This window comes from Pteropus alecto, unplaced genomic scaffold (assembly GCF_000325575.1).
Source record: "Pteropus alecto unplaced genomic scaffold, ASM32557v1 scaffold24, whole genome shotgun sequence".
Lineage (NCBI taxonomy): Eukaryota > Metazoa > Chordata > Mammalia > Chiroptera > Pteropodidae > Pteropus > Pteropus alecto.
The window spans coordinates 20,874,939-20,880,481 of record NW_006439192.1 but is presented as its reverse complement, the minus strand read 5'-3'; positions in this window follow the sequence as shown (position 1 = coordinate 20,880,481).

Sequence of the window (5,543 nt, the reverse complement as noted above, 5' to 3'; positions counted from 1 at the left end):
CTTCCTTCCTTCCTTCCTTCCTTCCTTCCTTCCTTCCTTCCTTCCTCTCTCTCTCTCTCTCTCTCTTTCTTTCTTTCTTTCTGTCAGTTCAATTTATCTTGATGGTTGCATTAACAAATATTTGTTTAGTTTCTACTGTTTGCTACACTCTGTGCACGTAAAAGTGAATAAAACTTGCTTATGAGCAGTCATGGCCTTTGAGAGAAGATTTATCAATGTGGTCAAGGGTTATGTACTATGTGCTATGAAGCAATAATTTGATAAAAACTGAACTATGATGTTTATTTAGCCCTCTTTTCTCCCAGCCCCTAAAAAGCTCTAGTGTACGTTACTGCTAAAAAAAAAAAAAACAGTTACATGTTTGGAGTAACAGAGAGTAAATCAAAATCAGAAAGTTCTTCTAATTACTTATGAGTTAACTCAAAACTAAAGTAGTGTATTCTGATTCAGTCCTGTGTATCTGTAGAACCTCAAGAGTAACAATAATTGGGGGCAAGGGAATTATTTGTAAGTAATTTGCAGTTAAAGATGTAATAACAAACACAACTTCTCCCCTTGTAGATTGCTGATATTTTCATTCCTTCACAAAAGAAAATAAGAACACAGAGTGAAATCTCTTCTCTTCTAGTCAGCACATATAATGAATGGAGGCAGTGGATGCGCCCTCCAAATTGAAACGTTGATGCAGTCAAAGAGGTGGAAAGGGAAATGACTTACTTCAGGAACTCTGCCTGTGTCATTGTTAATCATCTGCAACCCATTAAATCATTTGTATTTGGTGAGCTCTATTTAACAAGTGTCCTTCTCCAGTGCTTGTGTGCTCAGGCACAAGCAAGCACACACACAGGCATACGCACATGCACACACACTGCCATTTTGATGCCTGTGTGTGTGAAAACCTCTCATTTACACAATCATACTTTCTGGGTTACCCCTGTTCTGACTTACTGACATTTCTCAGAAGCGCTCAGTAAATATTTGCTATGCAATCACTCATGGAATGCAGGCCCGGGCCCTGATGCAAGCTGCTGGAGGTCCCCTGGAACGATCCGATTCCTGTCTAGATCAAGTGTACTGAAGTCCCTCACTGAGGATTTATGATGAGGCTTAGCTCTATCAGAAAGGAACTCCTGGCTCATAGTCAGTTTTACACTGAGGAAGAACCGTGCTGATCAAATCCCTGACAGTAGAAAAATTCTTAATGGCTATGGGGATTTTTGCTTGTGTGTGTATTTGTTTGCACTCCACATTATCATCATTTTATTTGAGTATAGTAGGCAATATTAAAATTTATTTTCTTTTTTTAATATTTTTTATTTTTCAGTTACAGTTGGCATATAATATTATATGTTTCAGGTGTACAACATAGTGATTAGACATTTATGTAATTTACAAAGTGATCACCCTAATAAGTCTAGTACCCTTTTGAAACTATACATAGTTATTAAAATATCATTGACTATATTCCTTGAGCTACACTTTACATCCTCATGACTGTTTTATAACTACCAATTTGTACTTCTTAATCTCTTCCCTTTTTCACCCACTCCTAAACCCCCTGCCACCTGGCAAACCTCAAAATGTTCTCTGTATCTATGAGTTTGTTTCTGTTTTGTTTATTTTGGTCTTTAGATTCCACATGCAAGTGAAATCATATGTGTTCCGCAAGCTCGGGGTACCAAAGCTTGGGGTGCATGATTCTGGCAGCTGGAAGAATATGCGAGGGCCATGGGCAGATGCGACATAGCTTTATTCAGGCGTAGCAGGGCTCGGCAAGGCACAGGCACAGTTCCAGCTCCCTCAAAGCCTGCATAGGCGGGGCTGTTCTTGTAACAAGGTGCATAATAGTTGCTTAAGGCCAGGTACTATAATTGGTCACAATCTACAGGTTGTATAGGATGCTGTATCTAAGATCTAAGGGACGCTGTGTCTAAACTCATCTGGGACGCTGTAGCTAAGGCAGCTCAAAACCGCACACCTTGCTGGGAGGGAGCCTGACTGCATCCACTTTGTTTGTCAGTCCCCTCACCCAACAATATGGCATTTGTCTTTGTCTGACTTACTCTACTCAGCACAATATCCACTAGGTCCATTTATGTTGTTGCAGATGGCAAGATTTTATCTTTAAAAAAATTTCTTTTTTATGGCTGAATATTCCATTGTATATATGTATCACCTCCTCTTTATCCATTCATCCACTGATGGACACCAAGGCTGCCTCCATATCTTAGCTATTGTAAATAATGCTGCAGTGGACATATGGATGTACATGTCTCTTCAAAGTAGTATTCTGGATTTCTTTGAATAAATACCCAGAACTGGGATTACCAGGTCCTTCTTTGCTCTTCTTATAGCTTTTGTTATAAGTCTATTTTGTATGGTATAGGTATTGCTACCTCAGATTTTTTTTTTTAATTTAATTTTCACGAAATATCCTTTTTCACTTTTATTGAGTGTGTTTCTTTTGATCTGAAGTGAGTCTCTTGTAGGTAGAATATGTAAGGGTCTTGTTTTCTTATTCATTCAACCACTCTATCTTTTGATTGAAGCATTTAATCCTTTTACATTAGAAGTAATTGTTTATAGATATGTAGTTTTTGCCATTTTATTATTCGTATTTTTATATTTTCCTTTCTTCTTCTTAAAGAAGTCCCTCAACATTTTTTGTAATACTGGTTTGGTGGTGATTAACTTCTTAGTTTTTTCTTGTCTGGGAAGCTCTTTATCTGTCTTTTGACTTTAAATGATAACATTGCTGAGTGGAGTCGTCTTGGTTGTAGGTCCTTGCTTTCCATCACTTTCAATATTTCATGCCAATCTCTTCAGGCCTGCAAAGTTTCTGTTGAGAAATCAGCTGACAGTCTTACAGGAGCTCTCTTATAGATAACTAACTGCTTTTCTCTTGCTACTTTTAAGATTCTCTCTTTGTCTTTAAGCTCTGGCATTTTAATTATGACGTGTCATGGTGTAGGCCTCTTTGGACTCATCTTGTTTGGGTCTCTTTGTGCTTCCTGGGCTTGTCTGTCCATTTCCTTTACCAGGTTTGGAGTTTTCCATCATTATTTCCTCAAATAGGTTTTTCAATCCCTTGCTCTCTCTCTTCTTTTGGTACCTCTATGATGCTAATGTTGGTATGCTTGATGTCGTCCCAGAGGTCCCTTAAATTATTCTTATTTTTTTTTAAATTCTTTTTTCTTTTTGCTGTTCTGATTGGGTGTTTTCTGCTACCTTCTAAATTACTTATTCAATTCTCTGCTTCATTGAATCTACTGTTGATTCCCTCTAATGTATTCTTCCTCTCAATTATTGTATTATTCATTTCTGACTGGTTCCCTTTTATGTTTTCCATCTCCATTTTTGTTTTCTATCTCTTTGTTAAAATTCTCACTGAATTCATCTACTCTTCCTCTAAGTTCATTGAGCATCTTTATAACCGGTGTTTTGAACTCTGCATCTGGTAGACTGCTCATCTCCATTTTGTTTAGTTCTTTTTCTGGAGCTTTGCTCTGTTCTTTCATGAGGGACATGTTTCTTTATTTCCCCATTTTGGCTGCCTCCTTGTTTTTTTTTTCTATATAATAGGTATGCCTGCTATGTCTCTTTGTCCTAGTAGAGTGGTCTTATGTAGTACGTGTCTTGTGGGGGCCCAGTGGTGCAGTCTTCCCTAATCACCTCAGTTGGGTGTTCCAGGTGTGTCCCTTGTATGGGTTGTGTGTGCCCTCCTGTTGCAGTTGAGCCTTGGTTGCTATTTATACATCAGTGAGAGAGACTGACCCTTGGGCTGATTGGTAGTGAGGACTGGCCAGTGAAGAGCTGACCCTACAGAGTAGGATTCACTTTAGCAAGGCTCTAGTACCTGCCCAGTATGCCATTTGGGTGTGTCATCCTCGTATGCAGACCTGGGTCAAATTGGGCCACCAGGTGTGCTGGCTCCAAGGCCTCCTGGGAGAGCCCCACCACAGGCCAAGCTCTGTCTCAGTCTGTGCCCTGCCTAGAGTCACCCGACGAGAGTCACCAAGCAATCTGCAGATGACTATCACCTGTGCCAGACTTAGAGGTGTCTTGAGAGGCCAATCTATGAACCAAGGCTGGCTGCTGCTAATGCCAGTCTTGAGGTTGCTCAGCAAGAGGTACAAGGCACACCAAGGCCAGATACTGCTTATCTGGGTTTTGTGAACTTTAAGAGATATTAAGAAAGTTTTCAGCATGAGCAAAAACAATCTGTTTGTATGGAAAAGCCACTGGAAGTGGCTTGGTTACGCTTGAAAGTGGGGGGAGGCAGGGTCTCAGGGAATCACCTGAGCTGGGCGACCTGTGTTAGCCAGGTTGATGGAGCTCAGATATGCTTGTATCTGCTTGCTAGGAGTGAGGAGAGCTCAACAAAAAGACAATGGATTCTGCTAGCACTTATATCAGCTCCCACCCTGAAGCAAGACAACTCAGTTCCTCCTTATATGTTCCTAATGCTTTTTGAGCAGCTGCCCCAGTGCTGGAGCTCAGAGCAAGTGAGTCCATCAGTGAATAAGTCCATACACGGGTCCTTTAAGACAAAAGTCTGCGATTCCTACAGTTATCTGTCTCACTCAGCCACAATCTCCATTGGTTTTTGCAGCCAGAAGTTGTGGGACTTCTCTTAATGGCCCTGGTACCCTGGGCTAGGGATCCCAGTGTGGGGCCAGAACTCCTTGCTCCTCTGGAGGGACCCCTGCAGCTGAGACATTTCTCCTGATTCTCAACTGCCACATGCGTTGTAGACCAACCCATTTCATGTCTCTGACCTTCCTGACAGTCTTGAGGTGGCCTCTTATGTATGTCCCCACTTGTATGACTTCTGTTCAACCCAATCTCAGGCAATTCCCTGTGATGGTTGTTCTGTAGTTTAGTTGTAATTTTGATGTGGTCATGAGAGGAGGTGAACATACCTATCTACTACACCATCTTGAACAAGAATCTACAAATTTATTACCTTGATTGTAGCATCTTGTCTCCTAGATGACAAAAAAATATAACAAGTATTTTAATGTATTTAGCGCTCGTGTTTGGTAACTTTTTTTGAGGGGCAGCAAGTTAATTTATAAAGAAATGAGAAATTTCTCATCTTTGCTTGCAAAACTGATCCCCCTCTACCTCTCTGCACAGTCAAAACTCCCTATCATTCTGTGTCAACCTTCCTTTCCTTACACTTTTGATAATGGCATTTCCCTTTTTTTTAAAATGACCCCACATTCATCTTTTCTGTTTATCCAAACCCTTATATATTCCTACAATTTGAGGAAAGTTTCCTCAGTTTTTTTTTTTTCAGTTTTATATAGATTTTTCATTTCATCTTTGCTATTAAAAATATTATAATTCATACTTTGGAACTTGATCACGAATTCACTGGCATTTTTTTCTGTTCTCAACTTGCCTCCCAAAGACTCTCAAGTGACATAAATATAACATGGTGCCTTGAACTGTAGCGATCCTACTGGGGTCAGCTGGGGAGGTTGCTCTGATTCAGAAGACAAGACTCAGGACTTCCTGGTCAAACCATCTCCTCACTT